Below are 12,507 nucleotides of genomic sequence, written 5' to 3' on the forward strand. Positions count from 1 at the left end.
CGCACGTTAAACATCCCCAGATGGACAAAATTACCCCGGAGCTCTCCACTACGGTACCCCTTTATCTATTTCCGCTCTCAATCCCACCTTCCTCTCTTCCACGGTGGAAGAATAGACCGTGGGTGCGGAGTTGGGGGATAGAAACGTTCTCGGTAGTGAACAGTTATATTAAGGACATAAGCGCCCAAGGAAAACAAGGAAGCCGCCCATTCTAGGCGAGATTCGGCCAAGTGATTATTGGACTGAAACGCTCAGCCGCCGAGCTAAGCCTAACCCGGCTTCGATACCTCGCCGACAGTGACGGCGACACCGGCTGTTACCATGGGAGTAACGGTTGAAGGTCGCACCGTAACCGCAGATGAGCTCGAATCTGGCGACTGGACGCCAGTTATATACGAAGCATATGCCTCAAGACCAGCCACGTTAACGAGCCTACCTCACCACTCCGGCAACGCTACCACCGAGGCACATACCCTGAACGCTCGACAAGCATTCCATGGAGGTGCGACCACAACCGGCAGCAGCAAGACGGGGGCCCGCCTTCCGCCTGCGACCAAGGAGGCCCGTATCACTGTGCAGCGCAGCAAACAGCTGCCACTCCTCCCTCCCAACGCTGTTCGAGTAGTCGCTCGACCGCGCGGTGAACTGCGACTTCAAGATACTCCATCACTTCGACTCTGGACAGCAGTGCAGACCGAGCTCAAAATCATACTACCAGAGGACTTCTGACTGCGCATTCACCCGACCAACAATACGTTCACCGTGTCAACGACACACATCCCAACAACCGAGACACTCAAGACACTGACCTCCCTCACCATTGGAGAGCGAGCCTACCCATGCGTGGCCTACGTGGCACCCCCACCGGGTGCTACCAGAGGTGTCATCACAAACGCCTACGACGAAGAGAACCCAACAGAGCTATATCAAGATCTGGTCAGACAAAATCCAGAGCACACCATACTAGCCGCCCGGCGTATGGGCAAGACGCATTCAATTCTAATCACCTTTGACGCAACCGCAGTGCCGTGTTCCATCAAATACATGGGAGCCATCCACCGCTGCACCCCATACCGCGGTAGCCCAGACGCCTGCACCAACTGTAGACAGCCGGGTCACCGTCATGACGTATGCCCAAGCCCCAAGAACAATCTCTGTCCCCGCTGTGGAACGCAGCATCCGCAAGACCAGCCTTGTACACCCAAGTGTATTCTGTGCGAGGGTCCTCACCTTACCGGCCCGGGATCGTGTAAAGGACGCAGCCTTCACCAGCCACGCAAGCAATCAAGCCAGCAACGAACGCAGCTACAAGAATCGGACGCACCCAAGGACCACTTTCCCCAGTTGTCCGAGCACAACCAGCCCAACCAGCATAAGCAGGCCCTGCAGTGCCGCTAGAACAAGCCTGGAACTCCTCTGCCTCTTCACCCAATCAAACATCCGCGACGCCGACTACAAGTCTACGACACGCTCTTGCGAAATCTCAGAAAGAGGCAGCCGCGGCGAAAGCGGAAGCTACAGCAGCGCGAGCAGAAGCCGCCACCCTTCGTTAACACATCGCCAGACAGGAAGCCCAGATAAGTGCCATCGCCACTGCATCTCCAGTTACTCCTTCCCCCACTACGACAGTATCTAAGTCTTCCACACCTAACTTATCCACCGTCGATACCTTGTTCAAAATCTCAAACACTAATTCCCCTCCTGATTCACTACCAATGGAAGCTGACGCGAAACCCCATACAAACACTACCCCGTGTATAACGACCCCTCCCTCCACCCCCAGCTCACTAGATGACTTGCCAGCCATACTTGAGTCATTGGATGCTCGATTTGAGGCAAAGTTGCAGAAGCTATAACACACATCAATCAGGAATGTGCTACACTCAAAGATGCGGTCATCCGCATAACGCAAGACAACGCTATTCTTAATCACAGATTAGATGCCCTAACGCAAGAATTCTCTAACCGCTATATAGATATTGAGACTCGGCTCAATACCAGCGCGACGCGTCTTCCAAAGCGCAAGAAACCCAAAGCAGCAGGAGGACAGGAAAATCCTCTCCCTGCTATAGCTCAGGAATCCCACCCCACCGTTTCGACTACTCCGATATGTTCTCATGATGGCATATCGAAACCGTAATCTTACTGTTTGGCAGTGGAACTGCCAGGGATTTGGCCAGAAGCGTCATGTAGTCCACCAACTGCTGTCCTGCGCTACGGGACCCGACATCCTTGCTCTACAGGAACCCTCCAACCCACTCACCCTCCCCGACTATACAACCGTTCTGTCTACATCTCCTGCTCGCTCTCGAGGGAGCAGGAGATCTCACATCCCCTAGCGATTACCGACATTGATAATCTTCTAATTGAACTTGTGCCACAACACACTCGAGAGAATAGTGTTTTTATCTTAAATGTATACAGTCATCCTAAGTGCTATAAAAACAAATATGAGCGGCTATTTACACTTGCGAAGCGCGCAGCTAACAAGTGTCCCTTACTCGTTGTTGGTGACTTTAGCGCTCCACATACAGCCTGGGGTTACCCGCATGACACACCTAAAGAACTTCGCGTGTGGTTAGCCGCGCAACAAACCGGTCTCTCTCTTCTCACTCACCCTATCTTTCCTACCCGCACGGGAACCAGTGTCTGTAGAGACGCTACACTAGACCTTACTTTCGCACATCGTCTCCCTCACGCGTCTTGGTGCAACAAAAGAGAATCTAGGAAGTGATCATGTCATCATAGAAATCCTTCTAAACATTCAGCTGCCCTATAGGTCTCCCAGAGGTTCAACATTCACGAAGTGGGATTCTTTCCGAACGTGTAGAGCAGCCCGCGCCTACGCGCCCGTTAATGACATAACCGAATGGTCCAAACAACTACAAAGCAATGTCCAATCAGTAACTTGTCCCCTACCAGATGACTGCCCAAGCGACATGGTTGACTCCCGCCTCCTGCATTTATGGGAGGCTAAAGGCGGCCTAGAACGACGCTGGAAACGGCAGTGTTGGAACCGGGCCCTGAAACGCCGCCTCGCCCGTCTAAACAGAGAGATAGAGACGCAAGCAGCGACTCTTTCACGACAGAATTGGGAATCGCTATGCAACAAGATAGATGGAAATTTGAGTGTATCTCAGACTTCGAACCTTTTTAGGCACTTATTAGACTCAGACTAAGACAACCCAACGAGATAACCTCACTAGACTAATACATACTTGCTATACACCTCCACTGGAACTTCTCCAAAAACTACGCGATCACTACTTCCCCAGTACCCTTCTATATTACACCTCGACTATTCAGGGCCCCCTACCGACTTCCTCGACCAACCCATTACAGTATCAGAGCTGCAGGCTGAGCTTCAGAGGCTTACCACATCTTCAGCCCCCGGTCCAGATGGAGTGCATAATAAGATACTCCGGAATCTCAATTCCCAATCTATTGCTGCCCTTACTGAATACTTTAGCGAGTGCTGGCAACGGGGAGCCCTCCCGCCGCAATGGAAGGAGGCCAAAGTTGTGTTTATACCAAAAACTGGGAAACATCTGCTAATTTCAAACCTTAGGACCATCTCTCTCACCTCTACGATCGGCAAACTAATGGAGCATGTACTCCAGACCAGAATTTCTCAATATCTGCATGTTTGGATTTCGTTCTGGCCTTTCTACCAAAAATGTCTTCTTACAGCTAAAACATCATATTATCGACTGTCAAATCTATGATTACAAAGCCATCCTAGGTGTGGATCTTACCAAAGCATTTGATAATGTTACACATTCAGCAATCCTTCAGAATCTTACAACCCTGGGAGTCGGCGCCAAGCTGTATGATTACGTCCGAGACTTCCTCAGCCAGCGCACAACCACACTTACCTTAGGCGACCACTGCCTTCCAGAGATCACGCTAGGTGCACGAGGTACGCCCTAGGGCGCCGTCCTTTCCCCTATACTATTCAACATAGCACTTCTCCACCTACCCGAAAAATTAGCCCAAATCCCCGACATTCATTTCAGCCTCTACGCCGACGACATCACTGTCTGGGCTAACCGCGGCAGTGATGCCGAAATAGAGGGACATCTAGAATTGGCAGGCACTAAACACCATCGACACCTATGTGAGAGAACATGGCCTAACTTGCTCCCCTTCAAAATCAGACCTCTTTCTCTACCGCTCCAAACAATACAATTCAGGCAGTCCGCCTATTTCCCTCAAGCTAGGAACCCATTTGATCCCACTAGTATCCACAATCCGTGTGCTGGGTCTAGTTCTTCACTCTCATGGTGCGCACGGAGAAGTCATAAAGACTCTCCATACACAAAGTCAACAGACCACCCGACTGATTCGCCGCATAGCCAACTGTCGGGCTGGCTTACGGGAGCGAAACACACTTCGCCTCACCCAGGCTTATATTATAAGCCGCGCCACATATGCCCTCCCATAAGTCCCCCTCAAACAAAAGGAGAGAGTCCGGATGAACGCGCTCCTACGAAGTTACACGAAAGCGGCTCTACGACTTCCCCGTAGCACATCTAATGCCCGACTCCTTAAACTTGGTGTACACAACACTTTCGAGGAACTTAGAGAGGCTACATTAACGGCACAAATAGCCCGCCTATCCAACTCGGAGGCTGGCCGCACTTTATTGTCCCACTTAAACCTAAGCCCAGTTACACACCCCACTGACGGTGTCCCCCATTCTCCTAACCTCCGCTCTAATCTCATCGTACCTCCAATCCCTAAAAACGTTGCACCCTGAGCGAGACCAGGGCCGCAGAATAGCCAGGGCTCATGCCCTTCACAGATGATATAGCGAGGACCAAGAGGTGGTCTACGTCGAGGCAGCAGAATATACGTCAGGCTCCCGTATGGTCCTGGCTGTAGCCGACAATCAAGCAAAGCTACTTACTTCCAGCTCTATAATCACCAATTCTACCTCACAGGCAGAGGAGGCAGCCATCGCGCTTGCTCTCATCTCTACATCTGCCACAAAAATTATCTCTGACTCCAAATCTGCGATTCTAAATTACGTCAACGGCTCCATTTCCCGCACCGCTGCTCGCATACTACACTTCTGGCAGCCCCGGCACACCATCAGCCCCATTTAGACGCCAGCACATGCCGGCCTCCCTGCAAAACGAAGAGGCTAATTCCCTAGCCCGAGGTCTTACATTCCGGGCTAGTGAAACGGAGCCCTCTCTACAGGCCGGGGAGCGCCTTCTCTCCTTCCGTGATATTATCTTGTACTACCGGGACAAACGAAGGGAATATGCACCCCAGCCCCCTCTCTGACCATAGCGCAGGCCGTCATACCCTACACTTCTACGCGCCCGATACCCAGACCAATTTTCCTCATCATGCAGACTCTGCGGCAAACCAGGACGCTTCATACGCATCCGTCTTACATGCCCCACCTTTCCTCATCCCCCATCGACGAACGTCGCAGAGTCCTACTGGGAGTCTCTCATGAAGAGCACTTCAAGTCAAGAACAACGGAAGATTATCTCCAGTGCTATGAGAAGGATTGCTCTTCAAGGACTTTCTTTTGCTTCATAAGGGTGTCTCCCACATATTAAGGGAGCACCCAAGGGCCATGCAGGGGGCTTCGCCCCCACTGTTTGTTCAATGGCAATAAAATGTTTCTACCACCACCAGTTATATCAATATCATGATAGGGGAGAAGTCTTTCCCGCATGATTCCCCAGTCATCGGCCCCGCTCGGTTGACATGCGCTCGAACAATTTAGTGGATTGGCTCGCTGTCAGGGTTGCCTGCATGACCTTACCCAGACGATGTGAATGTGTCAGGGGAGCTACGGATCCAGAGGTTAAGATTTATGAGCGACTGAGTGTATTTGCCCTCTTGCAAAATTTTTGATCTCCGGTTTATAATCGCTAAAAGTGAGTGTGGCAGTAGAAGAGGTGATGGCTAGCGCTATTCCTGGCTCTTCGGCCTCTGTCGACGTTTTTGCTTTGACAGAGGCGAAAAATGTGTGATGGAAGTTATACGAAAGTACACTGATTGCATATGCCGTGGGGTGATTGAATTCGGCCGCATCTACGTAGGCCGCTTCGGTGTTGGGCTTTGTATAACGCCTGGGCTTGAACTTCTAGTAGTGTGTTGTGGTGAGTAGGGGTGCATTTATGTAGTGCTTGTACGGTAAGGTTGTCCTGGGTGTGTTGGGGAACTATACTCGGGGACAACTTTTTGTGGCAATGGAGCCAAATCTACGAGGGCGGAGCTTTCCTAACTGTGTTACTACGCCATGTAGTTCCGAGTACCTGGCCTCGGTTGTGGTTTCAGCAACGCGCACGACGTACCCTGTCAAAAACAGACGCGCGTTACGAATGCGCGAATAAATGGGCGGAGAAAAGGGGCAGACGCATCCCACCCGGATGTGCTTGTTGTTGCTGTAGGAAGAAGGAAAATAAAATGCACGGGCCTGCTACTGGCTCTGTAGCTGAGCCACCTCCGCTGCCTCGTGCGGACAGAAGAGAAAATAGAGAAGAAAGAAAAGGAACAGGGAGAGAAAGACGCGCGCCGCAACAACAGCCGTCGTCCACCACCGAAACGGTGGTGAGTACAATGACGGCCTACAAGAGATAAAAGTTCTCTGGCAGGCTAGCCCCGCCGCAAGCGGCGGTGACATTCCTGTCCCAGCCTCATCAGGGGGTACCTCACAGCAATGTTACGAGATCCTAAATCTAGTATCGTTGCTTTGCGAGATTGTCGACAGGCCGCGCAGCCATCGACATGAACGCTGCGTATTAAACTCCCGTTGTACTGACTAGTACTGTAGTTTAAGCCGGATACAATAATAAGGTTAATAGTTACGTAATGGTAAACATTCCAGAGCATCCTCTGCGAAATTTCTGGAGGCACTATATTCTTGTGCGGAGTGAGCTGATGCGTTTCGGCTCCGTAGCTTCCACCACATTACTATAGTGCTCTAGAAGATTCTAGAGCACTATAACATTACCACAGAAAGTGGCTGTTATCGGAGAGTGGACCTTTTTGTGTAATGCCATGTTGTGGCTGTAGGAAGGAGAAGAAAATGCACGGGCCTGCTACTGGATCTGTAGCTGAGCCACCTCCAGTGCCTCGTGCGGACAGAATAGAGAAAGTACAGAAAGAAAACGAAGAGGGAGAGAAAGACGCGCGCCGAAACAGCCGTCGTCCACCATCGAAGCGGTGGCGGGTACAATGACGGCCTACATCAGATAAAAATCCGGTGGCTGGCTAGCCCCCGCCGCAAGCGGCGTTGACCTGCCATCCCAGCCCCGTAGGGCCAGGAACAGCCACCCTTCCTATGCTATGTTTAGGAGGCATGTGGTAGGAGCGTATTTCGGTATGGTGAAGTGCTGTTTTGTACGCCTGACGAATAAGCAAACCTAAAGTAACTGACGCTTCACGTGCTGCGCAATGTCAGAGTACGTTAAATATCCCTAGGTGGTAAAAACTACTTCGGCACTCCTTTCTCTCTTTCCATTCCCAACCTCCTCCCTTCCCTTACGGCGCGGCTCAGGTGTTCACAGAACAGCCCCGCCGGGGTGGTGCAGTGGTAAGACGCCCGACTACTGTGCCGGAGTACCCGGGTTCGAACCCGACCTCGGCGGCTGCGTTTCGATGGAGGCGAAACGAAGAGGCGTCCGTGTGCTGTGCGATGTCAGCGCACGTTAAAGATCCCCGTGTGTTCGAAATTACCCGTAGCTCTCCACTACGGCTCCTCTTTCTCTCTCTCCTGTTTAACACCCACCTTACTCCCTTCCCTTACGGCGCGGTTAAGGTGTCCACAGAAAACAAGTGAGACAGTTACTGCGCCTTTCCCTTCCTCTAAATCAATCCCCTCCTTCACAGAACAAGTATGACAGATACTGTACCTTTCCTTTCCTATGAACCAGTTATTGCTATTAAAGGACGCCTCTCCGTTTCACCTCCATTGAAACGCAGCCGACAATCACGACTGCCGGCGGCTGCGTTTCGATGGAGGAGAAACGGGGAAGCGTCCGTGTGCTGTGTGATGTCAGTGCACGTTAAAGATCCCCAGATAGTCGAAATTACTACGCAGCCCTCCGGTAACAACACCCTTTTCTCTCTTTCCGTTTTGACTCGCTTCTTTCGGCACTTGCAGCGCGGTCAGGCGTCCAGAGAACGTGTGAGAGATAATGCGCCTTTCCTTTCTTGTGAACCAATTATATAGTTGGTTGGCTTGTGGGGTTTAACGTCCCAAAGCAACTCAGACTATGAGAGACGCCGTAGTGGAGGACTCCGGAAATTTCGACCACCTGGGTTTTTTAACGTGCACTGACATCGCACAGCACACGGGTGTCTTGCTTTTCGCCTCTATCGAAAAGCTGCCGCCGATGCCGGGATTCGATCCCGCGTCCTTGAGAACCGTAGGCGAGCGCCGTAACCACTGCGCCACCCCGGCGGGGCGAGTGAACTAATTATAATAAAATTTATAAATAGTCTGCGGATTAAAAGACTATCTTTCGGCCTTTCTATCGGTTCAACACTCACAGCTTCCGCACTATCACTAGGTTCAAGCCATGCTTAAGCCGCAAATTATTTGAAGGCGAAAGCCTTTAATGGCTCATGCTGTCGTCGACAAAATGTGTCCCGCTTTTGCGGCGGCTCTGATTGGTCGAGGCGGGATGACTTCCTAGAGGTCTCGACCAATCACAGAGCACCACCACAGTAACTTTTCATCCACAAAAGCAAGATTGTTTCCACAGAGCTTTGAAAAAAAAAAAACGGTAAAATGAATACCGGCCCGTAAATTTTAAGGTCATTATGATTATCTTTTTTTAAGAGAACAATAGCTTTTGCACACTGCATTTTAACTGGAAAGATCGCATGTTATAAACACATGTTAAATAATGTTCCATGATCACTGCAGAATCTGCACTGGAGAAATACGTCAGCATCCTGAGCGTTGATGTGTTGTCCACGAAATGTATCAGCGGGTTTCTGCGAGTGGCAGATACTGCGCATTTCCTTTCTTGTAAACCGACTAAAGAACGCCGATGATGCGTTCAATGGAACGCTGGTTGTGTTCGACGTGGGGCGCGCGTGGTACCGTGTACAGCAGCAACGCTTAGGCTTTCGCATTTCTGCAGTTTTCTCACAATTTTCAGACTACAGTTGGTTTATTACATCCATTTACACACTTTCTAATCATACCCACCCATTTGTGCATGCAAATCATGCCCTTTCCTACTCCTTCATGTTTAAACATATCAAATTTCCCGCCACCCGAGTCAAGCCTCTGTCACTGGAAGGCGAGTGCCGCGTGACCCCCATTTGAATGTCGATATTACCCCTCCCGGCTATTTCGATGTCTAAGTGACAATTTGTTCTAATTAATTAACTATTTAACCCACATACACATTCCGATCTACCATATGAGATTTTGGATGCCCTATCTGATGCGATCATTCTTTTTCTTTTGAACGTAATCGTGCGGATCAGCTGATAATGACATGAAACCGCAAACGTAGCCATACAGTGCTTACGCATTATTAAAGTGCTGGTATCCTCTTCGCATCCAGCAAAGCCCGATAATTCAGCCCTAAGAATGATTTGCTCAATTCAGCCCTGCAGCATTGCGCGTCAAATGCTGAAGCTGGCACACCATGCCAGTGATCTCTTATTACAAACTAGGAGCCTCGCAGTCTAGATCATAATGGTTGTCAAGCGTGTACCGAAACTGTTTTGCTTTTTTACAGTAGACGCTACCCAAGCCAATCTCAGTTTACATGCTTTGCACTTTCTCCTTAAGCATCTTCCCAGTTGCATACATATGAATTCGTCTTGAGAAGCAAGACTGGGAAGAGTAATTTATGCTTTCTCAAAACCGCTTATGCTAATCAGCGTAGCATTGAGCTTCCAAAGAGCCCAAGGGTGTTGGAACATAGAACGGTTATATTCACCAAAAGATAAAATAACCATGTAGTGAGCAGAGAAAGGCACCGTCTTGACACACGAGACGCGTCGGGTAAGGAGAATTAATGATGCGTACATCCGGTTCAGCACAGCATTAGAATTTTGTTTTGGATACAGGTATATACTGATATACTTGGATACCACCCCACCGTGCCTACTCGGTACAGAAGGTAAGAATAGGGTACACTTGTCTTCAAAAAAGGAGAAAGCTGATGAATGACTCCCAGAGTGTGACTTGAAAAACCTTGTAATCTTCTCGAAAAAGCCACATGGCTATTTCTCTCACGTAATCAGACCATCTCGTTCTCTAGTACAACCGCAAAGTCGAGCCTTCTGTCCGGAAAAATGCCGACTCATTTGTACCTGTTTCTGCTGAGTGCGGATTCCACAGACATTCAGAGCAGAATTTCATTCGACAGGCGGTCACCGGGATGAACCACTGGCATTGACAAAATGAGGTCAGATGAGGGGTGAGAGGCAAAGCCCTTTGTTCTTGACCTCGACGCGGTGACTTGTTCTTGGTCGTTTTGTGTTGGGGCTTATGCCAGGCAGAAAGAACCTCGTCTGTCACCAAGATCCAAATGTTCACGATACACTCCGATTTGGATCTAAATTTTCACAGCATATCTGTTTATAAGCATTCATTGGGCTGCTAAACATGGAACTGGCTTTCAAACTTTCCCTTGGCACGCTCACTTATGACACCTGATTCGACTCAAGAACCTAGACTACGCGATGTAGCCGCAAGGCTAACTTCACTACTCAATAATTCAGCAGATTTTTAAGCACTGGTGTACGTGACAAGCTCTTCCACTCCAGGGGAATCGGCAGATATCTAGGCAACAGGAGGCAGTTTCCTTCTGAAAAAGACTAAGATAGAACAGGTACGGCTGTTCTCTGTGCGGCACTAGAAACAGTCTTCATCTTTCAAAGAGGATCACAAACAGCTCCGATAGCTGCTGTTTCTGATAGACCACCTGACGCATCCAGTACTTCAGTTTTATTGAAACGCTTCTGCTGGGCTTGATTTGTAGGTTCGGGGCCAAACCGCAACTTCTTTTACCTCGGTCGCCCTATTAGACACCGGGATCGCCATAGGAATCGAAAGAAACCGAGATCTACCACCGGTAGAGGCGGAGGAGATTGCAATAGCCATTGCCATTGCACGACCAGGCGTGAACACGTCATCAGCGATAGCAAAGCGGCGGTTAGGAATTTTAGCAAGAGTAGAGTCAGCAATCGTGCTGCAAAAATTCTGAACGAGTTGTCTCTCGCCGAAAGCGTGACCATAATCTGGACCCCAGCACACGCCGGTCTCGCCGGCAACGAGCCTGCCCACATGCTCGCCCGCTCCTCGCTACCTCGGGGTGCTGCGGACGCCTCCACAACAACATCTAAAAGCAAAGAATGTATTGGTACGTTTAGGGATGTAACCGACAACCTGAAGAAAGGCCGGACGATATATCCGCCCCCGGATAGATCCCTGAGTAAAAAGGAATCATATGACTGGAGAAGACTCCAAGCTCGAAATTTCTTTTCGCCCCTGTGGAGGAGTTGGACGTGTGCCAGAGGGCGGAAGAGGGACGGTGCAGAAACCGAAATTTGTAAATTTTGCGGCCACTTGGCAACATTAGATCACATAATATGGAGATGCGTTCGTGCCCCAAGGCGCAACGCGATTAAAACTAGCGATGAATGGGAGACCACGCTAAGAAGCTCCGACGAAAAAGCTCAGCGATTCGCCGTCCGCCTGGCGGCCAAGGCTGAAGACCTCTTCTCCTAGACGGGGCCGGATGTCCTCCGGCCGCGGTGCGACAGACTGCCTCCCCGGACGCCTACGTGCGGACCCGGAGGTGGCTGCCGCGCCATATTTGACGGAAATAAATGTTCTTCCTCCTCTTCTTTACATAGGAAACGATGCACTGTTTAGTAGAGTGGCCAAAACGCCGGAAGGCATCACAGCGCAGAATAAGGCAGTGAATACAGATGTGGCTTACTTTGTGGCAGCGTAAATACAACGAGGATCTTTCAAAATCATAAGACACTGGGTTCTACAGACAGTGAAGCGATGTGAGGAACATCATGAACTGTGACACCATCAGCCAACGTCAACACATCTCAATTCAATGTTCGCTTATGTGCATTTGCATACATTCGAATCTTGGAGCCATATTAGTTTCATGTTGCCTACCTTCGGCTCAGGGTCATTATGATGCACAGAGGTTTTCCTTGCTGTACTCCTTCCTTAACAAGTTTTCCTTTTAATGACGCTCACATGCAGGTAGCCAACCACAGGTGATACATTTAAAACTTACCGGCGGAAATAATCTCACTCAATGCGATAATAGAAAGTCGAGCGGGGCGAAAGTCCTGAGTACGTTAGGGTTGTCCAGCAAGATCCGCGTGCAGAAAAAAAAAAAAAACAGAATTCAAGGCCACCTTATACGCAGGAAAACAGGGAGTACTGTTAGGTACGCCCCTGCGCAAAATTGTAGAGACCATGGGAACCCCTGCAATTGTTATTTGCTCCTTATAAAAAGATGCACCTGAATAAATTGAGCA

General features: G+C 49.9%; 1 pseudogene; it reads left to right on the top strand.

Annotated features, from left to right (window-relative positions):
* Positions 1-321: 321 nt before the first annotated feature.
* On the top strand, positions 322-2,140 carry LOC146187125 (uncharacterized; annotated as a pseudogene).
* Positions 2,141-12,507: the final 10,367 nt, after the last annotated feature.

This window comes from Amblyomma maculatum, chromosome 6, assembly GCF_055883805.1.
Source record: "Amblyomma maculatum isolate TAMU_Amacu chromosome 6, ASM5588380v1, whole genome shotgun sequence".
NCBI classification, from domain to species: Eukaryota; Metazoa; Arthropoda; class Arachnida; order Ixodida; family Ixodidae; genus Amblyomma; species Amblyomma maculatum.